The sequence below is a fragment of the Protopterus annectens genome, chromosome 1.part0 (assembly GCF_019279795.1).
Source record: "Protopterus annectens isolate FY-2018-M chromosome 1.part0, PAN1.0, whole genome shotgun sequence".
Lineage (NCBI taxonomy): Eukaryota > Metazoa > Chordata > Ceratodontiformes > Protopteridae > Protopterus > Protopterus annectens.
The window spans coordinates 504,951,395-504,979,280 of NC_056725.1; the positions used below are offsets into that span (position 1 = coordinate 504,951,395).

General features: G+C 37.7%; 1 protein-coding gene across 1 annotated transcript in view; it reads left to right on the forward strand.

The window, feature by feature from the left end:
- The window catches only part of TMEM151B (transmembrane protein 151B), a 270,802-nt gene that overhangs the window by 133,508 nt on the left and 109,408 nt on the right, over positions 1-27,886 (forward strand). The window lies entirely within an intron of this gene.

Consider the following 27,886-nt stretch of genomic DNA (forward strand, 5'->3'; position numbering starts at 1 on the left):
CCCATTCCAGTTAAGGTTGATTAAGGTCCAGTTAAGGTTGATGTCACCCAGCATAACCAGGATAATCAAGTAGTTTTGTTTTGAATGATCAAGAATTTGCTTAATAGTTTCTCCAACAAAAATGATGCTAGAGTGGGAGGGACATAAACTTTGGTAATGTTACTTTAGTATGACCACCCAAAAGAACCAGTAATAATGTCCAGTTTAGGGTGCTATCCAATGAGGAGCTGAAGTGTTGTAGAACAATAGTTAAGATCATATTTAAGAGGCCATAGCAACAAATGTAGCACAGAGTGTTGCCAAAAGTACTCATAGACACACCATCCCATTTTCCACAAACCCATTTCTGGCAGGTATATATTTTGTTTTAATTAGCATACAGAAGTATTTGAAATCCCTTGGCACTGTAGAGTGCCTAATCAATAAAATTAAGTATAAAAGTTCAGCAATACAGGTGACATTGTCTGTGCGATATGGAATAAGTGATATTTGATTTAAACAATAAATGCAATGAAACAAACAGAAAAAGCTCAGCATTATAAAGCACTATTTTTACTCAGTCATGGGGATTCTAGTAAATTCTACAGCACGTTTCATGCATAAATGTGGTAGATTCAAATGCCGCATGCTGAACACAAACTAGGAAAATATGAGATCAGATATCTGTTGCCATGTTTTCGTTTTTATTTCCAATAATACATGTTGTTGTTTCATGAATTACTCTGTTATCTAAATAATACATATAACAATTTGGTAGGATGGGAGCATCTAAGCAAAATTTTATTATTTTTTATTTCTTAAAAGCACACAATAATGAGCTATACAGCATTGCTCAACAGAACGCACTTGCATCATGATGCAGTTATGTAAAAACAAAATATTCAAATATAATGAAAAACGAATGTTTACATTTACTTTTAGTTATGCTGAGCTAATGAAATGTATACCATATAGAGGAATGTGCAATATGTTAAATAATGTGAGACCATGTAGCATGATTATATCTAAGGAGTGATTTTTAGAAGTTTTGAAATGTTTTTTAATTAAATGCCATATAGCATATGTTTACAGTAAATATGTTTTTAAATTATGTAAAGGTTTAATTGAAGATCCCGCCCATTGAAGGTGTGTAACTGAAAGAACAGTGTTCATTCATTGAACGAGAATTTGAATGTAATGGGTGTTAATAGTTTAATGAGGGTATTTAAAGACTGTTTTTGTTAGTTAGTAGTATGTATATGGTCCGAGGAAGCCACAGTTAGTGGTGAAAGTGCTTGCCTATTAATAAAGGAATATTTGCTTGTTGTTGTTTGTCTTTTCCCAGTTAGGGGTCACCACAGCAAAACTTCGGTCTGCTAATGATTGCCGAGTTGCAGCTCAATGCCCAACCTTCAGCGAAGGCACACCCATTCACGCATGTCTTTCATGGGCCACTTGACCACGGGGAGGACATGCAGACTCCACACAGAAGGCACTCCAGCTGAGAATTGAACAGGAGAACCTCTTGCTTTGAGGCAACAACGCTACCGCTGTACCACCATGGTTTAAAGGAATATTTGCTTGTAACGTGCGCTGTACCGTGTGAAATTTGGAAGCTATATTTTATGAGAACTGGAGCTATACTTCGTATCACAGTTGCTGTTTTCTTGACTTTTGCTATCATTGTTTTACCAGCTGGTTGTTCTCTATTTTTGTGTGGAACTTATTTTATATAAATGCATTAGGAACAATGCAACATAGGAAAAATACTAGGCATGTGATCATAAAAAACATAAAATGTCTGTCCATATACACTTATAAGTAGAACCACTTAAATGTTCATGCCTCCCTTTTGAAGCACTTGATAGAGCTCACCTCCCAACCTGAGCAGAGCTGTACATGACAATCCTACTGTAAATTTGTGTCTACCATCCAGTCATCAAGACTCGCCTCAAATGTACTCAAAATAATACTTTGTTTGACCTGTAGTGGTACCTTATTCCATAGAAGTTGACTCAGGAACCTATCTCTCCAGTGAGTCTTGTTTATTTGTTAGCGTTGATTTAGTTCTGTAATGAAAGTGTAGAGACCCTGGTTTTGCAATGAAAGAGAATGTCAAATAGGATTGGATCTTTAATGGCTTGATAAGCAAGATGCAAGTCACCAGAGAGTAGCTTGTACATTACTGAATATAAACAAAATTGTGTTAATCTAGCAGGATAGTTGAATGATTTAAGGTTTTTGATATCTTTCGTGATTTTCTAGTTAAGTGATATGCTTTGATGTATACATACCAAAGGAGCATGATATTCCATGATGAGGCAGGGTGACTTCTATGGATCTTAAATACGGAAACACGATGGTCAAATGAATGAATGAATGAGTTACTGACATAAGTATCTATATGCCTTATAGGATCATAGGAAGTTACTAGGCTATTGGCCCTAAGGCCCTTACAAGCATAGCCAAGAATTTAGCCATGTTCCAGCAAGTCAGCAGTGTAGGGTAGATGTTTGAAGCCCTGGATTCTCCTGGTGAGGAACCTCTGTGATCTCTCCAGCTGATGCATGTGCTTTGTGAGGTACATGCCAAAAAGGGCATTGTATTCAATAATGGGTCTTATAAGGGAAGAATACATGGATGTTATGACCCCCTTGTCCCTGGATGAGATACTCTTAGTAATGAGGTGGACCATGTAGAAAGCTTTCCGTACAATGAAGGCAATATGGTGGTCAAAAGTCAGTTTGCTATCAATCTGGTTGCCAAAGTCCCTCACAACTGATTGATTGCTTAGGACCTTGTTAGTAATGTGATAATTTGTGGGAACATCACTCTACACAAAGGGGATGATGATGCATTTTTTGGCATTTTATTTGGGGCCATGTTTCTGGCACCAGTCATTTGTTTGAGTAAGACCCTCTTGGAGGATATCCACATCACTAGGGGAATTAATGACAGTGTCCAGCTTACAGTCATCTGCAAACTTGGTCAACCATAGCCCACTGGTTTTGGTCTGCACCTCAGAAAAGTATATCCCAAGCAACAAAGGCCTTAAGACTGATCCCTGGGGTACACCACTCATTACAGGTCAACTGCTTGAGTTGGCTTCTCTTATTTTGACTAGGTGAGTTCTATCAGTGAGCCAGTTTGCTACTCATCTGGTAACATATGGATTGATGCCTAGTTGAGAGAGTTTATGTATTTTACCTGAGTGGGGACTAGTATTGTAGGCTTTGGCCAGGTCAAGGTAGGTGGTGTGCACCATCTTCCCCCTTGTCCATGGCTTTGGAAACTGTCTCAAAAAAGTCAACCAAATTTAACAGGCATGACCTTCCCTTGATGAAAGCAAACTGTGTGGGATCGAGTGTTTGGAGATTGCCAATGTCCTTGTTAATGAGGTCCATGATAATCTGGTCCATGGCCTTGCAGATCAGGCTAGTTAGGCTGATGGGTCTATAACTTCCTGGATTTGGCAGACGCTTCACCTTTGTGAAAAGGAATGACAGTGGCTGTCCTCTACTTAGCTGGGATGAAGCTGGTACTCAGAGTTTGGATGAATAGGATGCATCATGTTGCTGCAAATTCCTGCCTGAGTTCATGTAGGATGCAACCTGGGATGTTATCGGGTCCCACAGAGGCTGTATTTTTTGCCTTTGAGAGGGCAGTGATGACTTGCTCCCTAGAGATAAGGGGAGGGGGGAAGGTGCTGGGGATGACCTGATTTACTGATGGGGAGACAGAGGGGTGAAGTTTTCACTGAACTTGTATGACATCAGGTTGGCTATATCTATGGCATTTGTGTATGTGATGTCCTTAACCACCAGTTCTGAGTAGATATGGGTGCTTCCCTTGAGACTGCGGACATATGCGAAGAAAGCCTTGTGATTGTCTTTAGCAGATGTGGCCAGTTTGGACTCAAAGTTTGCTTGTTCACTCTAAGAAGAGATTGCTTACAGTTAAGCGCCTGCTCCTTCTTGGTCCTGGACAGCAATTTTTTCCTTTTATTATAGAGTTTATTTATTGCAGATGTCCACCAGACAGGTTTACTCTTTCTTGAGGAGAGTGACTTTGTCCTTTTGGGTATTCCTGATTCCATGCAGCTATATAAATGCTCATATAGTACTTTGGTGTAATTTTGGGCATATGTGCCCATTCCTATGGAGGGGGAGGGGGCTGTGAAGCTGTGTATACCTTCCCCCAGGAGGTTGTAATCAGCTTTGGAGAAGTTTTTTTGTTTGACACTATCGGGGGGGGGGGGTCAGGGGAGATGGTGACTTCGAAAGTGACCACTTTGTGGTCGGATCTTACCAGGGAGGATAACACTGTAGGGTTGCTGCAGTGGTTACTCATGTTGGTTAATACCAAATCCTAAATATTTTCACCTCTTCTGGGGTGTCGACCAGCTGGCCCAAGGCATTTGCATTGAAGAAATGAAGCAATCTCTCGGCATTTGTGTTTTGGCATGAGTAGTTCTTCCAGTCTATGGTTGGATAGTTAAAGTTGCTCAGGATCAGGGTAAATGGTTGAATCTGCATAGATTCAAAGAGGTCCAGATAGGTGGAGTAGGCATCTTGAGTCAAAGTTGGGGGCCTCTAGCTAGCTATGATTTGAGTAGGGGTCCTGTGAATGGTTAACTGCACCTGGAGTTTCTCCTGCGCATCATACTGTTTGACCAGCCTGGAGGTGTGTATGTCTTTTATATATATATATATATTGCTACTCCTTTTGCTTTGCTGCCCACGGTTTGGGGTATGAATGTATGATAGGATGAGTAACCTGGTATGGCTGGGGTGCTCTCCACAGCTTTGAAGCAGGTTTCTGTGACTGCACAAATGTCAGCATCTTCCAGGTTTAAGAATGCTTGCAATGAGTGTAGTTCCATGTTTAAACTCCTAGCGTTTAGCAGCATGACCTTTAATTTGCATTTTGATGAAATTTTCATGTTGATAGTTTTAACCTCATGGCATTGCCTAAATAAAGCACTATGGGGGAGGCAAGAGCGTTTGCCAGCAGTCTGAAGCCCAAGGGAGACAGATGCAGGCCATCTCTGGCAAAGCATCATGGTTTGTCAGTCATGTTTTACTAGGCTGTCAGGTACTGGATCCACTTGGAAAGACACCAGAAACTAAGCAATTGTTAAAGTCAGTCATTTTCTGTTTGCATTGAGGCATCATTCTGGGTGATGGTAGAATGCTGCTTAAGGCTAGGAACATACTTGCCTGAGACACATAGTCAGCGAGCTTGATCATGTCTCACTTCAAATAGTCCAGAGAGGTATGTCTCAAGTCATTCGTGCCAACACGGACTATGACAGAGTCATAACAGTACCTGTTGTTGAGAGACTTGAGTGCATGGGTGATATGGAGGATTCTGACACCTGACAAAAAACTAACCGTGACTTTCACCTTATCCTGTCTGGTGAGGGGCATATCTGTGTGTCTCACAATGAAGTCTCCTATGAGTAATATGTTGGGTCTATGTTTAGGCCTTAGTGGCTGAGAGACACAGGTGTGTGTGGACTATGTGTGGTGTGTGGTGTGGTGGGAAGTGGAGTTTACATGTGTTTTTGCCTCGGAGGTCTCTTTTGTTTATGTTGTTGTTGAGGACCACTGCATATGTGGGTGTGTGTTATGTAGCCATGGGTGGTGTTTGAGGTGTGGTGTTTGTGTTGACAACCTTCTTAGTACCAGATATGCTGGCTTGTGAGGGAAAGAGTATTGACTCTAGATGCTTGATGTAATTGCATCTCTCACAAATTGTGTTCCTAGGTGGGTGCGGTAGAGGGTTGTCTATGTAGATGATGCAGTTGCTACACTGTCTCAAGATGCTCATATCAACCAGAATGGCTGGAGAAAGCATAGGAAATTGTCCATCCATATTTGTCAGAAACTGAGGGGGAGAGAGACCAAAGAGAGCTAAGAGGAAAAGGGGTGGAAGGTCTAAGAGCAGTACTACTAGGTGATCACACAAGTGCTACTAAGGGAACATTTGTAGCTGGAATATCTTACAAAGGGTTAAAACAGTGCAGCTGCAGCTTTGGATGCAGCAAAGCTGTATCAGACTATGCTACTCAATTTAAGGGTTAAAAACCCAGTAAAACCCACAAAAAACACAGATGAACCACTTACAGACAAAAAAACAGAACTTACAGTTTGAAAAATACAGTTAATAAGTAATGAAATGAAGTTAGTCAGTAAATTGCTTTAAAACAGTGCAAATGTGATAAATTAGCTCACAATCACAACAGTAAAAAACAGCTCAAATTAGATATAAGGCAACCAAAAAACAGTGACAAATGCAGCAAACTAAATGCAGTGGAACACCTAAGCACAAACAGCAAAATGTTAATACAGTTAATAAGTAATGAAATGAAGTTAGTCAGTAAATTGCTTTAAAACAGTGCAAATGTGATAAATTAGCTCACAATCACAACAGTAAAAAACAGCTCAAATTAGATATAAGGCAACCAAAAAACAGTGACAAATGCAGCAAACTAAATGCAGTGAAACACCTAAGCACAAACAGCAAAATGAAGTAGGAAGAGGTACAATTTTTTTTTAGTAGAAAGTGAGGAGACAGAAGATAATTCAAGGTTAAGAAGCTAAATGGGTGTGCCTTCATATCTGATCTCACTGTTCTCAGTAGAATGAGCTGATGTAATGAGACTGGTGGAGTGTATAAATATCAGATTTATATTATTGGCAGGCAACTCAAAAGCCACCAAGCTTTAACACCACAACAACACTTGGGAAGGTGGGTGAGATATAAGATCAGAACAGAGGTAAGGATTGCATTCACTAGGCCTAAAAACAGTTGCACAGTTTAAACTGATATGCAGCAACTGTTTTAATCAGAAGTGTAGAAAACAGTTGAAAATAACTACTTATCTTTTGTAGTCTTACAGCATAAAACAGCAGAGCAAGGGAAGAAGGCCTAACTTGCTGCAGCTTTGAGCAAACAAGTACAAACTCGTTTAAACACTGGCTATTTAAGGCAGAGAAGCAGGAAACAGCCAAATTATCCAATCAAAAAAACAGAGCTCTGTATAGTATCACTAGCCAGATCAGATCAGACTGAATCCCCTCCCACAAAGAGACAACTAGGCCTCTCTAGACAAAAGATTTTGCGACAAGCTTGAAAGGTCACAGACAGTAATAGATACTCTGCGCTATGCTAGTATTTTTCAAATACAGCAATGAGTAAAATGCACAGCTCTATCCAGATCACACCAGACTGAATTCCCCTCCCACAAAGAAACAATTAGGCCTCTCTAGACAAAAGATTGTACTACAAGTTCCAAAGGTCACAAACAGTAATAGATATTCAGCTCTATGCCAGTGGCCATATCTGTCCAAAAAGGAGTACCATTTAATACATAAGAGGTGGGAACAGCTTTTTTACTGAATGCTATTATGCCACACGTTTTTGCATTTAACTTCAGATTGTTTTCAGTACACCACATTTGTGCATATACTAGCCCTTACTGATGCAGTTTAGTAACAGTGGGTGAGTGGATAACAGTATTCAGCTTGCAGATGTCAGTAAACTTGGTTAACCACACTTCAGGGACATTGGACTGGATGTCTGCAAAATAAATGCTGAACTGGAGAGGTCTCAGTACTGATCCTTATGGAACCCCACTAGTTACAATTCTTCCATTCAGAGAGGGTACCATCAACTTTAAAAACCTGGGATCTGTCAGCCAGTTTGTAATCCAGTAGATATCACAAAGCTTTACATTGTTTGTTTAGTTTTTTAACAGTGCAGTCATGGACTGGTCAGACACCTAGGCCAGTTCAAGATAAGATGAATGCACTGAGTGACCACAGCCCATGTAACCTTTTCAAAGAAGTTTAATAGGTTCAGGAGACAGGATTAGTCCCTCACCAAATGGAACTGATTTGGAATTGGATCAATTAAATTGCCTACGTCTGCATAAATGAGTTCTGCTGTGATACATTCTATGACTTTGCATACAATGCTGGTGAGGCTGATGGGTGCATAATTGTCTGGAATTGTGGATGCATCACCCTTGTGAAATGGAATCACAGTGGTTGTTTTTCAGGCATTAGGCAAAAACCCAGTGGCTAGGCTGAAGTTAAAAAATTTAAGTAGAAGCTCAAATAGAACATACTTGGCACTGATGAGATTGCACCCTGGTATGTTGTTTGGTCCCATGGAATTATTACTGCTAGCCTTTGAAAGGGATTTTATGATTTGTTAAATCTGTTGTCCTTGTAATTTATATTATGTAAGGGAAAGCAAGACAGAGTTTAAAACTCGATTGCAAGAGCACGTTAGGGACATTAAAATTGAAAGTAATATTGCTATGCATTTTAAAGAAAAGCATAAGAGTGATTATTCTTTATTACAGGGATCTATTCTTGAACAAGTTTTTGTACATTTAGGAGAAATTAACATTTTAAAGGATAAATTACTATTCAAAGAATCTGTTTATATTTTAAAATTTAATACATTGCTGCCTTTAGGCTTGAACTCTGAAGTTAACTGGAAATGTTTATTGATTAATTGAATAATTGTTGATGACTGGAGTGTATATATAAAAGGTGTTCAGGTTTTTATGGTTTTGTATTACTCCTGGAAGGCTGTTTGCTGAAGCGCTAGAGTGTTTCTTAAATAACATTTTTTTTTCTGTGGCCAGTAGTGGATTTATTTTATGATTTGTTCCCTGATGGTTTCAGGGGAAAAATAAATTTTAAGATCTCAAGAATCTTAGTGATTGAAAGACTGGGTCTTTTAGATTACGGAGGGGAGATCTTTGCATTACTTAGTGTGCCCTTTGGATGTGCTGTCACTGAACTCATTTTTATTAAGTCAAATAATGCAGTCAGTGCTAGAACCAGGGATCTAAACCTACAGCATAAAATAAATAAAACAAAATAGAGGAACAGGGTAATTACTCAGTGTCTCCACCTGCAACGCAATCATACTTAACTTGAACAACTGATACCTTAAATTTTCACAATGATTTATAGATCTAGCCCTCATTAAATCAATTGGCTGAGCCTGAAGGGGGTTATTGGCAAGGCGCACATGTTTTTTGGTCCAATTATCTTTTATATCCTATGATCCTACAAGTAGTGCATTACCTGAGACAAAAATCAATATATTTTCAGTAGAGTTTAATACTGACAAATTTTCAACCTCCTTAACAGGTAGGCTTTCAAGCTGATTGATGGACTGGCATAGATCATACTGCTGTGTACCGGAGGATAACCCCTCCCAGCAGTATTACCTAGTGGGGTTGGTAATGGTCTGCATACTCAGATACACAGGTTCTAGACAGATGAGGGTACTTTTACATTAATTGCCAATCACATTTACATTTTTTAGGTTGGCATAACCAAACACACTGTGGTCATCTGCATTATGGTAGTAAGTGAGAGTAGAGCTTAATGGTTAACAAAATAATTTCCTTGGCAGATAGGTTACTTTTCCTATAGTCTTCACTTATATACTGTTGGATTCTGAGCAAATCTCTTTCTCAGACTAGGGCTGCTAGGCTGTTATTGACAGTTGAAAGTATAGCTTTATGGCTATTCAGCTAACAAATTCCTTATATTCTAGCTCTTAGCTAAGTAAAACCGAGTACATATGTAACTTAATGTATGTTCTGAAATGGGTAATGAGTCTGAAACTACACATGGTCTAATCAACCAATTTCTGCCCACTCTCAACCAATCCTAGTGACTGAACTCTAGTGCAAACAGTATGCAACATCACCAGGTATGCTATAATTGGGAATAAAGTGGACTAAACACACAAGACGATTTCCGGTCACACACGTCTTAGGAATCAGATTCAGCATTTTCTGTTCTGCTTCCTTGAATGTTTAGGGTTTGACCATTGTTGTACATTTTAGAGAAGGTTTAAAGTTGATCCTGTTCTGATACCACTCCCTTTATGGCTTACCTACTCACTTGTCCTGTCATCAGGGAGAATAAAACACATTCCATATTTTCTTTACCTGCAGCTAGGATTCAAATGTTCTGCAAGACCAAACCATTTACAAACGATTTAGCTTGTTCTGACTTCCATGATACATAGACTCTGCCTTTACTTGTCTCTGAACAAGGTTTCAAACTAACTGCAGGAGGTTTAGAAAAGACTATTCTCTTCATATTATGCATTTGTAGTATATTATCTCACTTTCATGATACGCTAGGTTTGGAAATGTGAGTATACATTGAAATTCTTCCAAACATTGCTTAGGCATCCTCTATGGACCTTCAATTAGCTTCAGTATCGCACTCAAAAATGAAATAGGAAATAAGAGACAGTCTGTCATAAACAGGCCATAGAGCTAACTGTATCCTATTCTGAATCCCACAGAAACTTATTCTTAAAAGGGTGGCAGAATTTTGTGTTGTTGTAAATCTGAATGCCATGTCATCCTTCTTAGCTTTGGCCACTATAAACAAAGTTATCTTGCTGTATGTCCGGTGCTCTTAAATTAGGTAGAATGCTTTTGCATTGTCGACATACAGAATGTGTATCATTACGTTCTACTTCAGTGATGCTGAAAAAGAAGAATGAAATCAGAAGAGAAGCTCATTAATAAAAGTTAAAACAAGCCAGAAATGGCATAGGGAATGTAAACAGCTCAGTACAATGAACCAGAAGTAGTAATTAAGCCTTTGCAGACCTCACAGCGTTCCACACTCTCTGTAGCTACTGTGATTAAACAGTACACAAAATCAACATTCTCTCTGTTATTTGGGTTGCTACACAACAGATCTTTAAGTCTCATTAGTTTACTGTGAGGTAGCGGCACACCACACATCGGCATTTTCTCTTGGGTAAGACTGCTGGCTGGCTGCAGTCACAAACAGCATGGAGATTAATGTATGACCACATATGCAGAACAATGCTGTTTTCCCTTTCAACAAGTAAATTGAGAAATGCATAAGTGTAGTATATCGGTGTTGCATATTTGGGTAAATGCTCTTCTGCATAGCTTTTGGTTGCACGTAAACAATGTCTGTCTTGCTTTCTGTAGTAATACAACACTTTCTTTTATTTGCTTTCCATTCTCTGTGCAATCAATATACATGCCATCCAAAGATTGAATTGCTTGCAATCTTTGTTTTATGAAATGTTATTCTGTATTGGATTCAGTATCACTATTGCAGCGAAACATTATCTTACACATTCATTTTGATTTTTACTAAGATCTATGCTGCCTACTGTAATTTATTTTTTAAATGATCACTGAAAATGTAAACAGAATCATACTTATTCAGTGCTGCCTTTCTATAGAGCTAGAAACATATAATGCTCCTAGTGGTGAAGTGATTACCTGTCATAACCCCCCCCCCCCCCCACCACCACCACCACTATCACACTGAAAAACTTGGTGTAAATTGTTTTACTGTTGGGATAAGAAGGGCTTAAACAAGTGGCCAATGCTTTTTACTCAAGGAATAGAGCTGATAGATGTGGCAGCTGCCACTGGACACAGATTTTGCCGCTACATGTGGATTGAGAAAATGAAACTAAAATTGACTCTGATATAGAATGTCCCCAGTGCTTGCGCTGGAGTCCATGTAAAATGACATTGGAGGCTGTTTACTTGCTTTTTACATTCTACTGTATGTAGGGTTACCACCTGTCCCACTTTGCAAGGGACAGTCCCTCTTTGGGCAGTTGTGTCCTGCAAAAAAATTGAAAAATGTCAAATGTCCTGAGATTTTAGGACAGAATTATTTCCTATATTTTTAAAACAATTATTCTGTATCTGAAACACCTAAATGTTATAAGAAACAGAATAAGCAACTAAAATGCTATGAGAATAAGCTGTTCTGTCCTTTAAATCTGATGTTTGTACCAAAAATGTCCCACTTTGGGCATTTGAAAAGGTGGCAACCCTAACTGTATGAAATAGTACTGACTTATAAAACTGCAGTGCAGACAGCATGCTCTGTCCGTGTTCCTGCATTTCTAGGCCTCTTGCATGCATTCAGGTGAATAAGGATGTGGGCTTCATACATAAAAAGGTGGTTAGACAGTAAGCAGGTGAAGGTTTCTGTAACAAGCGTGTTAGGTGAGATAGAGAAGCTTGCTCATACAGATATGAGAGTTATTTATAAAGCAACAGGAGTTTGGTACCTGCATTGTATAATATGTCATTAAATGCATATTGTTTCTGTTTTTAGCTAGTATCCACTTATTGGTGGGTTATCACTTTTTTTCCTAGTCATGGTATTGCTTTTGCATCTTCTCATCTATAAACCCAATGTCTGTGCCTTACTTTAGAAACTGCAAGGGAGCCTTTTCACGATGATGAATTATTGTGTCTAGTTTAATTGACACATGATTATTTGTACCCAAAACATGTAAAACCCTGGAATATTAGCACTGACACTCCCAATTTGGTGAAACACAAAAACATTTTTTCAAGGGGAGCAAGCTCTCCCTGCACCCCTCTAATGTGGGGGTAATCCCCATACTCCTAAACTTATATCTCTTAGCTGTCTCTGATTTTTGTAGAATGCCTCTGATTTTGCCTCATACCCCCCCCCCCCCCCGTCCCTGATAAAATATTAAATTTTTTGGTGAATCAATGAGGATTGCAGTCAGTCATTAAAGTCAAATGTTAGAGTTCCATACTTCTTATTTTTCTGAAAATGCCCATTGTTGTAAAATCTGTTATTCAGTTAGTATTTTTAAAAAAGTTACAGATTTTCAGCCTTTGATCATCCGTTATTTTGGCTTTGTTCAGAATTCTTGAGCAAAAAAACACACGTACACAAACGTGTGTGTGTGTGTGTGCGCGTGTGCGTGTGTGCATGTGTGCGTGTGTGTGTGTGTGTGTGTGTGTGTGTGTGTGTGTGTGTGTGTGTGTGTGTATCTATATATATTTATACACATGCAAGCACCTTAATATTTATAGTCATCAGCTGGGATTAAAAGCTGTGTGTTTCAAAAGTAAAGCCAAACAATCCACTTATTGCCATGCTGATGAGGTCACGAAACATGCTTATCCACAGCTAGTAGGTTTTGGTTTTACTGGCCTGAATGTAACCATAAAGACTTAAAAAGTAAATGAAGTCATGGACATTCAGAAGTCATGTAGCTGAAACATTTGGTGTCCTTCAGGGGTCATTTGCAGATATCCAATGGGCCTCCATGACAGCAGGTTTATGGTATCACTCAGTGAAAATTCTAGGTTGGCTGGGTTTTTCTTGCACTCTTTACTGAATGGTTTGTCTAGGTGACCTTTTTCCTCTTTGGTTTTCATATACAGATAGATAGAGAGACAGAGAAATATACCAACTCCTAAATTACACAAACTCAGAAACCATGAATAAAGTGAAAAAATCACAACATTCCTTTCTCTATTTTCTCCTAGTCTAAGCATCATGGCAGGATGCTGGAAATCTTTCGGTGATAATGTTCTGAGCATCTATCAACTTGCCAATGACAAAACTAGGGTTCCTTGTCATGATTTCATTATTATTAAAAAAATAGCAGACCTTCTCTGAAGGGGTTTATGCTTGACAGCAAGTAGGTGAATATGATTCTAGTGGTTCTAGGCAGACAGCTTCTTTTTATGCCTATAAGTATGGTGCAAGACTCCACTAAGGTAATTATTTATTTAAAGTTCAGGAAATAGTTGTTCTGCCAGCAGGGGTTACTATTTCATGAAAAAATAGCCATTAACAAGTGTGTTACATAACAGCTTGCATGTTTTTTTCATTCCTTCTTTAAACAAGTAAGCTCAGGATGCCTAGCTACACTTTTCTGGGGCCACTTTCAAACATGACCACAGAGTCAATCATCTAACTTTGTCACCTATCATAAGCTTTAGTTTGTGTGCACACTTGTGCATGTGCACGTGTGTGTGTGTGTGTGTGTGTGTGTGTGTGTGTGTGTGTGTGTGTGTGTGTGTGTGTGTGTGTGTGTATGTGTGTCTGTGTGTGTGTGTCTGTCTTTGTGTGTATGGGAAGAAGCACAGTTTGATTCTAATGCAATTAGATACATTTTCATATTAAAATTCACATTTATTGTCTATGAGAATATTTATTGGACAGTTTGACCCCAGACTGTTTCACCCCAGTTAAATTTAATAAAAGCATTTTAATACTTAATATTTTAATTAGAAATTTTAGATAGCAATTTAATATATTATTTAACATTTTAATATGTAAATGTTAATTTATTTAACATATTATTTAATATCCAAATGTAATTAATTTAATTAACAACTGTTTTTATTATGTTAACAATGAAATCTATCATGAATTTTACATAGGAAGTTAACATAGTTAACTAGCATATTTGAAGATTTACTCGGCATATCTGAAGTTTTATTCAATTTTATGCATTTAATTGTTATTAAAGTTGGTTTTATTCTCCAGAAAGTGTTCCGTTTTTTTACTTTGCTAATGTGAGTTCTCTATGTTTCTATCAGGTTACAGATAGTAATGTGAATAATACTTTGTTTTGTTAATGGGTTATTTTCTGGGTATTTGTATATGATTGTCATATGTTTTCACTATTCTTGATGAATGTTATAAACTATTATACAACCTTGTTAACTAGGGTGTAACAGTAGTATCAAACTATATTCAAAGTGCTACAGATCTAGATATGAGTGTGTTAATGCAGGGTCAAAACACCCTGTACCCTGTGTATGTGTGTGTGCGTGTGTGTCCCTGCACACACATCTTTGTAAGTATGCATGGCTGTGTATGCATGCTTGTGTGTACACACGAGTGCTTCCCTGCTTAACATGTAGTGGAAGTCTATTCCACAGGTAAGGGATACATTGAAATATGAATCTGTCACGCCAATGTGCCTTATTTATCAGGTAATGAAAGTTTAGTTCCTTTTTTTTCTCATTCTTCTTTCAGTTTCTTTCCTTCTACATGTCCACTTAAATACTGATTCCAGCATATTCCATTTTGCTTATCAAATTTACTGATGTTAAATCCACTTGCAAAGAAAATATGTGTTTTTTTTGACAAACTGCATGCATCCCAGTAAGAACTAATATTCAAATTATTAAGGCTATACAGCTTTAAGTAACACATGGGGAGATTGTTTCAGAGTGTAAAAACAAATCAATTGGAGTCAGTTTCACTTTGGCAGAAACAATAGCATCCCTTTTTATCATGCAAGGAGGGGGTACTGTCTTTCAGAGATGTAAGGTATGCCATCCTGAATAGTTCTGTGTTATGCTATGAAAACATAAGTGGATATTCCCCAATTCATCTAAGTTAATATTTTTTTTTTGCCTTGGGTGAACATGATTTAATATGCACTCATTCCTAGATGCCCTGCTTGCAATAAGAATTATTTCTGAGATATATATATATATATATATATATATATATATATATATATACATATATATATATATATATATATAGTGATGAAGGTTAGGTTTACAGAAGCAGCTTTTTAGACTAATGGAACTCATATAAGAATAAATAGACTAAGAATAAACTAACTTTATTGTGGATACAGCAATTTGGGGGTATAGTTTGATAACACTCCAAAAGTATATTTCTGTCTCTCTCTCACACACACACACACACACACACACACACACACACACACACACACACACACACACACACACACACACAGAGTCACACGAGTAACATCTTATAAGGTTTATGTAGGGCAGTGGATATGACAAGCAGAAAGAAAATGCACTCTACTCAGTTGAAAATTTTTTGGTAAACAAGTAGAAATAAATGTCTTTTCATTTTCACTGCTCTTTTAGAATAAAGATGAGAGAAAGTGAGAGAGAGAGAGAGAGAGAGAGAGTGTGTGTGTGTGTGTGTGTGTGTGTGTGTGTGTGTTTATGTATTTGTGTGTGACAGTGAGAGAGAGAAAGAGGGGGAGGGGCAATTTTGCCTCATATGTTTAAGAACTAATAGAATTAATAGACTCTATATTATTAGAGTCAGACCACTATTCTTTATTTTGGTAGCACTAGTGAGAGTTTGCTTTAACATTATGTTCATTAACTATAACTTCTTTGAGCTCTGGACCATAAGTTCCCATCATCAACAGTTACCATATTCATAACAATAATACAATCAGAATAGAAATCTGAGCACATCGTATAACAAAAATGACCGCACCTCCTTCCGCATGTGAAAATTGAAACTTATCTGATGATTACACACATCTAACACCCCCACCCGCACACACAACGGTTAAGCTAAGAAATGTTATTCCTTCAGGAAACCCAAGTTAGTTGTGTGCCCATCTGTTCATTATTAATCTTCTGATGTAATATTATGGTTTGTTCTCTCAGTGAAAACCAAAATCTGTGCTTCGTAGATACGAGGACCATATCTACAATTTTTACTGGAATGTCTGTTTTCCTGTAACTTATGTGTTCCTCTCCACCCTTACTCGGTGTTATATGTTCCTAGCACAGCACAATCATTGTATATTTCTTACTCCTGTCTTCTACTCATAGAATAACGTGCCACATCCCAAGAAAAGTCTGTTTTACACACACACACGCACACACACACACACACACACACACACACACACACACACACACACACACACACACACTCGCGTGCACACACACACACACACACACACACACACACACACACACACACACACACACACACACACACACACACACACACACACACACACACACACACACACAGACTCACGCACACATGCAAAACTATATATATGTAATCCATATTAGTTATAAGCTGTATCCCACATTTCTATATTATACAACCATCACTTTTGTATAAAATCCTACATGTTTACATGCAGCCTAATACTTGTGTGTTAAATGCTTAGCCCTTCCATGTTTTACATATGACAGCAAAAGACCAAAAGACAGAAATAAGCTTACTGCATGTGACTTGTTGATTCAAGACATGGAATCATGATTCCTTTTATTTCAGTGTGTAGTTTACATCTTGTTTCTGTTGGCCTTTCTGTCTTTTACATACATAGTCCCGTACCCCTCTGTCATTTTCTCTGTGATTGGCATGTCCTCTTTCTTCTTTTCTGGCCTACAACATAGTCATAAGTCATTCTACGTATCCATTCATAAACCTGGACTACGGAAATATGTGTTTCATAATGCCAAAACTATAAAATAATTTTATCTTCAGCAAAATCCTGAATATCTGACATTGTGCACATTCCCTGTACCCCAAAACACACAAGTATGGTATTTGTGTCTAAAAACTGCCTGGGACTTAAAAGTTGCAGATTTGTTTCTCTCAGCAAATTTAAAATAATATAGCAAACAGGAATAAATTAAAAAAGACTGCATAGTCATATGATTGTATATTCACAGGTGAACACTATACATTTCTCATTCAGTTGAATGTTTAGCATAAAAAATGTTGCGTTAACTATTCAACCATTTAATTTTTTATGCAGGTGAATATTTAGCATAAAAAAGTTATTTTAACTGTTGAACCATTTACTATTTTATGGCATTTCATAGGACACGCAGCACATATTGCATAACATTATATTACCTTCCAGTTGTTTTACTTATTCTTTTAACTTCAGGGTAGCAAACATTTTCACATTCATTTTAGTGGCTTTCAATTTCTTTTCCATCATGTTAGTTTATAGCTTACATTTGGGAACCATTTTGCTACTGTTTGGGCTTAATGAAGATGCTTGCTCTGGTCCCTCTTGTTATTATATTAACTATTTCATACATGTATATATGCATATTTAAACATACATATAAATGTGTGTATACTCCATTTTTGCTATGTTCACATACTGCAGTCATTGCTTACGCCTGGATATAATGTTGTTACAGGGCAAGATCTAAAAATCCTGCTCTCAGTGTAAGTGACTTACTTCAGTGTAAGGTCTACCTATAATCAAGCTTGCAGAGGGGACAAGATTCCAAAACACCTGTTGTCAGCCTGCTCTCAGTGTAAGTGGTCACTTACACCGACAGTATGTATTTTGGAATTGGGACCACTCTCTTTCTGAAGAGGATTATCAGTAACACTGGAGACCTGATTATCTCTAGACAAATTGCACACAACTCACAAACAGAACTTACTGAACTTTAAATTACCCTAAACAAGCCACATTATCAGGCTCATGGCCTGTTATAGGTCACCTTCCATGCCCCTAGACAACTAGGTTTCTAAATGTGCTCACCAAACTATCCATAATAAAAATGCCTTTCTGTTGTGTGATTTCAACTATCCATTGATTAGCTGCGGCACCTATACCACAAAAGGCTAGATATACTCACAGCTCTCAACCTTCCATCTCCAAAATGAGGAACACTAGCCCTCATAATGTGGAACAAATGGGCAAAATGTGGAACACGTACTAATGGCTTACTAACAACTTCAGCTAGGAAGATCATAGGATGGTTAAAATATGCTGGTTTTACTTATAAAGAAGATCTTTTAATGAATTACTATGATTTATTTCTATTTACCATGGATTTCACTTAAAAAATTCCTAACACTGAATGTATTACAGACCCTTTCAATGTGGAACTTCGAGGAACATGAACTTTTTAAGACCCCAAATGAGGTAATTTCCTCATAATGAGGTACACTTGAGTGTTATGGTCATATACTCACAGATCCTTTGACTTACTAAATATGAAGTGCCTTGTACAACTAGTAAGCCAACACATTGGTGACAGAATCTTCTAGACTTCATCTTTACTACCATCACACCTCCTTGTGCTACTCCTGCTGTATCATTATCTCCAGTCAGATCTGATCCCAAAGCAGTAATATCTCTTATTTTAGGCTATCTAAACTCACCACAGTGAACACCTTTGAATTCAAGGACTTTAAAAAGACAACTCTATTAAAACTAAATGATGAGCTCTCAAAATTCAGCTGCATGATTTCCATCCTCCATATATCCTCAGATATCAGTTATTCCAATAAATTTTACTCCCATCTAACAGACAGAGTAAATTAAGTAGCCCCAATCAAAACCACACATGTTGGGGAATGTAAATATTAACTGGCTTTGCAAAATTCCAGAATAAGTAAGGTCCACAATAAAAGAAAAAAATAATTAAGGCATATAATAAATCAAAATCTACTCACATGAAAGACTCTCTTAACAAACAGCAGGAAAAAACTGAAACTTGCAATAAGGAAAACAAAAGTAGAATACAAATTAAAATTAGCATCTGAAGCCAGGGATAATCATAAATCCTTTTTAATTAAACCAGACACTTAACAAATAATGCTCAACAATACTCTGAATTAATCCATAATGGTATTATCTACTCTGGTCTTAATGGTGTTGCTAATTTACCTACAGATAATAATGAAAAAGGAAAAGCCCTCTTTGCTGAGTGATGGAACAAACACAAAAGTCCAATGTAAAAGAAAAAATGTTCCAAACACTAAAACCAAGGAGAGGCCAAAATCCAATGAAAATCCAAGTAAGAATCCAAATAAAGTTCCACAGAAACCTTTATTGCATAGGTAAGCGCTTTCACAACCTCTCCTAGTTGCTTCCTCAGACCAAAACAAACATGCTTAAAAACAATCCCCTTTTATAATACACATCACACAAGACCCACCAATCCACATGGAGAATACAAGACTCCAGTGCTTTCCAGATTCAAAGAGATACACACTCTTTTAAATCAGATAAAAACATATATGTAGAAAATGCATATAAAAATACATGTAGAAATACATATAAAAATATATAAAAATGTGTGTAAAAAGCCTAAAAGCACTGTAAAGCATGCTTGCATATCCTATCTGAAATGTAACCCTAGTTCCAGAGCACAGCAGGTTGCTTCATACTACTTTCTTCCTAAGTTTCCTGTTCTTCAGAACAGGTTTAAGGGATATATAATCCTTCATCCCCGGTGATTTATGTGCAGCCAGTGTCAAAATCCATCTAAGTTCTTTCTGTTCAGTTCTATTACTTAAATCCCCACCTCTCATATTTTCTACTAAATTGTCTATAATGGAGAAATTAAAATAACGGTTCTCCCCCTGCTGCAACATATGCTTGGCTATTGCACTATGTTCCTGCCCTCTCCTAAAACAGTAGAAGTGATCCCGTATCTGTTCTCTGAGGTGTCTTGGTTTTTCCAACATAGAATGTGTCACAGCATACACAGTGGGCTAAATATATCACATCCTTAGTTTGACAGTCCCCCATGGCACTAAATTTATATGTTTTCCGTGTTATGGGGTGTACAAATAATCTGTTGGTTTCAATGTACTGGCAGAATGTACACTTGTTGCATCTCACTGTCCCATAGGTCATCAGATAAATTTAGTGCCAGCTTCACAAAAGAAACAGTCATTGAAGTCCAACAAATTGCCGAGTACCTTTCTCCCATCAGGGTTATTATAGAACATGTCTTAACTTCACTCTGTAATTGTAGATATATCACCTCTATGGACCATAATGATATGTGTAGCTGCTGAATTAACAGCACCAAACACATCTTCTCTGAACCCTTGCTAAAACTGTTCATCTAAAGCATACCCATAGGGCATATTCCTGAGGTATGGAAATCAACTCTTGTTATACCATTCCATAAAAGGGGGTATACCTCATACCCTGGGAAATATAGAACCCTCAGAATTACAAGCTTAATTTATAAAGCTGTGGAATGTATTAGATCTGAATTTATAAGACCTTGTATAAAATTGTTATTACTTCAGATCTGTAATAATAATAATAATAATACCATATTTTTCAAAGGGAGATGGAGGTCAAGTTTTTTAGTTTAGTAAACGTTTTTGAGAAAGTCATTGAAGCTGTAGGGTGTGGTCATGCAATTCATACAGTGTATCTCCATCTGGCCGTGGCCTTTGACACTATTCCCCATGCTGGAATTGTAAATAAGCCTAAATGTAAACCCTTACATTGTAAGATGGATAACACAATGGCTGAGAGATAGAACCCGTGTTGTTAAAGTAGAAGGTTCATAGGTTCATAGGGTGGTAGTAGGCTATCGGCCCTAGGGCCTATACAAGCCTAGCCATAACAATTCCCTGGCTATTTCTTCCCACACTATTTACTTCCCTAGACCCCTGTCTAGCAGGGCGACTGAGGTGATCCCCGGGGTGAATTTCCTTTCTCCCATCCAATCGTCAAGGTTCCTTTTGAAGAGGGCCAAAGAGGTGCTCTGCTTGACATGTATGGGCAGTCTATTCCAGAGTCTGGGGAGTCTCTGGGTCAGGAACCTATCCCTCCAGCATGTTTTGTTTATTGTGATGACAAGGTTTAGATCCCTGGAGCATGTGGCTCTGAGGGATTGGGATTTCTTTTAGTGTAGCATGTCCAACAGCTCTGGGTTTGATATGGCCTTGTATGTTAAGCAGAGATCACCTCTGAGTAGATGATATGCGACAGAGTATAGCTGGAGTTTTTTAAGGCGGTCAGCATAGGGCATCTGCTTTAGGCCTGTGATTATTTTAGTGAGGTATTTCTGCGGCCTTTTCCAGTTGTTGCAGGTGTCTTGAGAGGTACATACCAAATGGGGCGTTGTATTCTATAATGGGTCTAATGAGGGATGAGTACAGTGGGACAATGACCTCTTTATTTCTTGAAGAAAAGCCCTTAGTGATGAGGTGTGCCACATAGAAGGATTTCCTGACTGTTGTGGCGATGTGGTTATTGAAGGTGAGACCACTGTCCACCTGTCTCCTTAAGTCTCTTATCACACTTTCGGTGTTTAGTGTAATGCCACCTATGTAGTAATTCACAGGTACATGTTTTTTCCCAAAGGGGATAACTATACATTTCTTGGCATTGAGCTTGAGCCCGTGGCTCTGGCACCAAGCATCTGTTTCTGTAAGGCATCACCTCAGAAAGCAAAATGGTGATTACTGACATTTTTCAGGGCTCCGTAATGAGCCCCTTTCTGTTCAGTATTTACTTCTTTGATCTACAAAGCATGAACCCAAAGATATGGCTAAATAGATCTGATGATGATTGGAAGCTGGGTGTTGTCATTCAGTCTCTGATATAATATTACTACAGCAAGGGTTAGACCACACAGATCAATAATGGATTAGAAACAGACATCAACTAAATACAAAGAACTGCAGCATCACACAGCACTAAAGACCCCAGAGGAACCTAGCTACAAAGATCACTGAACTAAAGGCCCTCAGCTATCAAGACAGCCTGCATGCTGATTTATGTCTGGCATTTCAGACTGTTAAGGATCCAACCTTCCTTGACCTTGTACACATCCACAAAATAAATGCCCCCTCACCATAAAGATTCAGACTAATGACATGAATCTTCATCAGCTAATAAATAAGACCCTCTGGTTTACCACTCATTGCTTCCACATGTTGGAATAATCCTCCATTACATATTGAACAGAGTGACACCTACTCTTCCTTTAAGGAAAACCTTGATGGTTGTATGAGTGGCCATAAATTCATCCCAGGCCCAACATGGTTTGCCCTTCTGGGAGCAGTAGGTGTCCAATGATGATAGGTATAAGCAAGGTAATTAGGGTCCACGAAGTGACTGTCTTGTAAACTCTATGAATTATTTTACTTAATGTATGTAACAGTTATTTCTTTGGTATTCTTTCTGAAAGAATGCTCCATTAACTCTTTACTATCTTTATATACCAAATGGCATTTTAGATATTGGCTTCTTAAATGCATTATAAGATTGTTTGCACTTCCAAGTCAGCTACTGATACCTCCTCAAAGATGCTGATCACACATCCTACCTACTTGCATACTCCCCTTGCAATGGCTCTGCTTCCATACATCTTTTATAAAAAGCAAGGAGTATCTTCAAAGTATGGGGTAAAAGAAGACACTCTGGAAATAAAAATGTTTACTACAGAAACTGTGAAACTGTAAACACCACGCCTCCACTAGAAATCTGATAAAAGATAAAGTGTTTTGTATTCTAATTAACATTTTGAGCTCATATTTTAAATATACATATTCTGGAAACACTACCTACAACTGGGTTCCCTCTTAGAATGCTTTGATAAAACTACTTTCAATAACATCCTAGAACAATGTAATTGGAGTCCAGTAAAATACTTATCACTAGATGTAGAATTAAACTACTTCAGGAAAACATTTTTGGACATTCTTAACTCACTTGTCTCTCTTCTGAGAAAAACAATTCAAAGATAACCCAGTACCCTAGATGACAGCCACCACCAAGAAACTAATGAATTATAGACACAGATAATGCTACAAATGGAAGCTACAAAAACTTCTCAAACCATGGAAAACTATGGACATTTAAAAGATCTAGTTAATAAGAGAGCTCATTTGGGCAAAAAAATAAATAAAATAAAGTTACTTCCAGTTGCTGTTGAGTATACAGCAAAAACAATAAAAACTATATTGGCACACTATCAACTAACTCCTTATACCAAGAAAAAGAAATACCTCAAACCCTATAGAAAGAGAAACAGATAACATTGCTCAAAAACTAAATGACCACTTCATCAAATCTGCCTCATCACCTCTCCAACCATACAATTCACTTTGCTCCCATAGATAACCTATCTATAACAGAAAATTGTGAAACCACAGAAGTTTGACAAAATCAACAAAGTCCTTAAACAAATTTAAAAATACTGAAAACAATGCTTCAACTCCACACCCCCCGTTATTTTTATATATGCCAGATATGCCAACACCAAGACTGCTAAGTGGGGAAAAGGAGAAATTCCCTTATCCCACTGTCTGCTGATCATATCACACAAGCAGTCAGTATAATCAGAGCCAGATCCAGCATAAAGCAACCTAAGCAGTTGCCTAGGGCCTGCTGGCTGGGAGGGGGCCCACTGGCCAGGGTGTCTGCCACAAAATTTACTTTTTTACTGAAAAAAAATACAAAAATTCTTTAAGGACATTCTTCTTTAAGAATGCCCTCTGCATCTGTGCATCCCTGCATGCATTGATGCACACACCTGTTGCTTCTATCCTCTGCACCTGTGTGCTTCAACACACACACACCTGTTACTTTCCATGTTCTGCATGCATAATTTAAATACACACTTGCTGTCTGGCAAACACAGATGCCCTGGATGTGGAAACACAACACACGCATGGACAAATGATGTTTCATTCATCTGTAAGGTGTGCCTTGTACTTGTACTGATGAACTACATTCCATCCATCAGTAAGGTATGTGAATGTGTGTGTGAAATGCCCTAGTTGGGATGGCAGGTTAGCTGATTTGCTTAAGCTCAAACCCCGTACCTTGGTTACTGAAGATAAGAGCCTGAATTCTCTTCACCAACTACCAAACTACTCAAAAGAGTCGAGTTTTAGTGCATTTTCAAGGAATTGCGATCTTCAAGGGAAGAGAAGTTTACTGTGCATGCCAAGTCTGTTTTCAATGTGCAGCTTTGTTTAACAAATAGTCTTCACTATTGTGCTATAGAATTTGAAAGCTGTGTTAGTAATACAAAAAGGTAGCATTTTTGCTCTTAAAGCAGAAGGCAGTGGATTCTACTCCCGCAACATGCAGATGGATTGTGGATACTATGTTACTCTTTAAGTGAGTAGTGAGGGTGCTGCAGTTCTGAGTGTGTTTTCCTTTGGATGAGATGGATGCCTAGTAACTATGAACCTGTTGTTGGTTTGCCATCCATTCCCTGTTGCAAAATTATCAGCTTACCATTTTTTTAAATGTAACATAGACAATTTATTCTTCGAGGGCAGCAGGCACTGAATTTGTAGATGAAACACTGAAATATAAAGTTGTTTGCTAGCAGCAACCTCTTCATTAGTTACAGATATCTTTAATGTGGAATTATTCAGATGAGTTTTACTTCTGCATAGATTGTGTATATAGAATGGTATTGATGGATTTTATGGTTGAAATGTTCAAAAATGGGCAGTTTTGTTATTATTGGTTCATGCTTAGTGGAAAAGGTTCAAAACTACAAATATAAAACACACTGTCTAACAAGTGGTGCTGTATTATCCAAGGAATATAATTTAATACAGTCAGGAAGGTGAATCAAAGAACACATGTATGCATAGTCCTAAAAATGTGTAGAAGGTGCCTGTATTTGAAAACAGCCCAAAGCTAAACTTTATCCACCACTAGTGAGATGTATTTTCTTTGAACGTGGGTTTCAATGCCATTTAGAGTTTCAAGGGCAGAAAAGTTTACTGTTAATGCTAAGACTGTTTTCATTTTGAGACTGTATTGTTTTGTTTCACAAATGTCTATCAGTGTTTGCGCTATAGGATTTGAAAAAAAAGTTTTAAATTAAATCTAAATATCTGTAATAAACTGTGAAAGTAAAGAAGAAATTGTATGTACACTGACAGGTTTGAAGAGTGTTTATGGTAACTGGGGAGAAATAGCCAACTAATGGGATACTGGAATGGCTGCAGGGAGGGGAGGGGAGGGCTGCTGCTGCTGCTGGTGTGTGTGTGTGTGTGTGTGTGTGTGTGTGTGTGTGTGTGTGTGTGTGTGTGTGTGTGTGTGTGTGTGTGTGGTCAAAGTTTCAAAGCAGAATATATGAATACTGTCAGACAATAATGAAGAAACAAACAGATAATGCATTATACACACATAGAAAAATGCAGTTGGCTTTAGGCAATTTAATTTTTTGTACTTGAGAATGTAGGAGAGATTACACCACCTTACAAAAAAAATACATGAACTGGAGTGACAGTTAAAAAGAATTGCACCATTTATCCAGGTTTAAATGATTTTGTTACAGTAAGAAATGCTTTATAACTGTTGGCATGAGAAAGAAGATCATTATATGCACAGTTAAGTAAATTGAAAATGTTCTCTGGTATAGCTGCTTTTCAGCTATTGTACATCCATATTGTAACTTTAAGCTTTACATTTTTTTCTGTTGTATAAAGATGCCTATTTTGTAACTGAAGCTTTTCTCCTTGGATTTCCACTCAAAAGGAGCTACTATAGCCCAGTCAGCCTTCTTCAGTCAACAAAAGCAATAAGAGTAATAAATAAATACGTGTTTTATGTAGAGGAAGCAAACTTGATTTCATTGGTAGAACTGCATCATGTGACTATAGATCAAAGCTTAAATACTTGGTGTTTTAGTGTTTCTGTTATTCTGCTGAAGTCTCATGATAACAAAGAGATTAAATCATTGAGTTTATGCACAGTAGTGTCTCCAAGTTTCTTTTCTTGCTGGGGCACAATAGGGTCACTTTAGCTACTGGGTGGGGAACGTAGGTAATGTGAAAGAAAAAGTACCATGTCAATAAAGTACATGGTCAGAACTCACCCATAATCCACTGTTAATGAAAGACTATTTCCCTATGGAAAAAATAGTGACTGCCATAAACTTACAAATCCTGGCAGTGCTCACAGCACAAAAAAAACCTACTGATTAGGGATGCTCAAGGATTATGGTTTGGATGAAGTGTTGGTATGTTACAATGTAATGAGTCAAGGGTTTAGCTAGCAAAACAACAGAGGTGGGAAAATGTCACACACAAGAGAGTAGACGTGTGTCTCAGTAGAAAGAAAAATATTGTTAACCCAAATTCAAGAAGAGAAGGTCAGACTTTTGTTATGTGCTGCAATGTAAGGGAAATACGTTAAACAAATACAGCACATTTTGTCAACATTCAAGATAAAACACAAATCTTCCCACTGCAGACACTGGTGAATAGCAAAAGCAATTTAAATGTCTTTTTTTTTAAGTAGAAGTAACAGTGGTCAGTTAACAGCTACTGGATTACAATGATAGTGTTGACACCCTAGGAAGAATGTAAAACTAAAACAATGAGTAAAAAGGTCACACAGGAAAACCAACTGGTTAAAAAAACACAAAAAGAAAAATCTAGCAAAGCTAGACTTTCCACATGTTGCCTCTGATACAAGAGGTTTAAGGTATCACACAGTGGAAAGTCAAGCTTTGCTAGATTACCCTAGGAAGAATGTGGAAGAAGGTTTGTCAGCACTTGGACTAAAAATTAGAATACTTAAAACATGCAGTTTAGCTAGTTTATTTTGTTGAGTATTTACAACTACTGCTAAGACATAAGAATTACTCTGAGAACACAAATCAGAGTAGATCAACCAAAAAAGTGAAAATGAAAATAAGTTGCTGAAGCTGTGCAAGAAGCTTATTTTGAATAATAATAAATATAAAACTTTAATGACTGATGCCACTGACTGCAATCATGACTGATTTATCAGAAAATCAAACATTTACTGGGGGTAGGGAAAACATCTGAAGCAAGACCAGGGACACTGTGTGAAAACAGGGACAGTTGAAAGGTATGGGAAGCATTCAAAAGGGAAAGGCTGGTCACAATAACCGATTTTAGGATTTGAATACTTTTTGGAGGTGCAGAATTTGAAATGATGCAGTTAAGATTTTCTGAATGTTATAAATGTCTGTGAACGGATCTACTTTAAATTCTTGAAAAGCCAAATGTCAAGTTGCAAAATGACGAGACAGAAACAACGAAAGTTTGCATTCACAAACATCCAGGATGTCATACATTTTTACCACAAAAGGAGTCAGTTGGCCAATGTGGTGAACTTTGCCCTTTGTTCCAATGTAGTGCGATCTCAGAGTTGGTATATTTAGTTGGGGGTGATGTAGGGGGTGCAGCCCTCCACATGGGGGGGTGGGGTGGGGTGAAGGGTGGGTTTTATTTGCTTTGTTTTATTTATTTATTTTTTTTTTAAAGTTTTGTTGGCTGATTGTTTACTTACCATGGGAAAATTTATGATGATCTGATGATATGGATGTTCATGAATATAAACTTTCATTGTTTCAGTCTCACCATTTTGCAACATTATGGTAATTCGTTATTTTGACATAGATCCCTGTGAACAAGCCAGAGCAGAAGAATTTGAGAATTTGTAGTTTTAATGATGTTTCTTCATTTTCAGACATTTTAGTGTGGTTTAGCATTACCATAACATCAACAACACCAACAAGCAA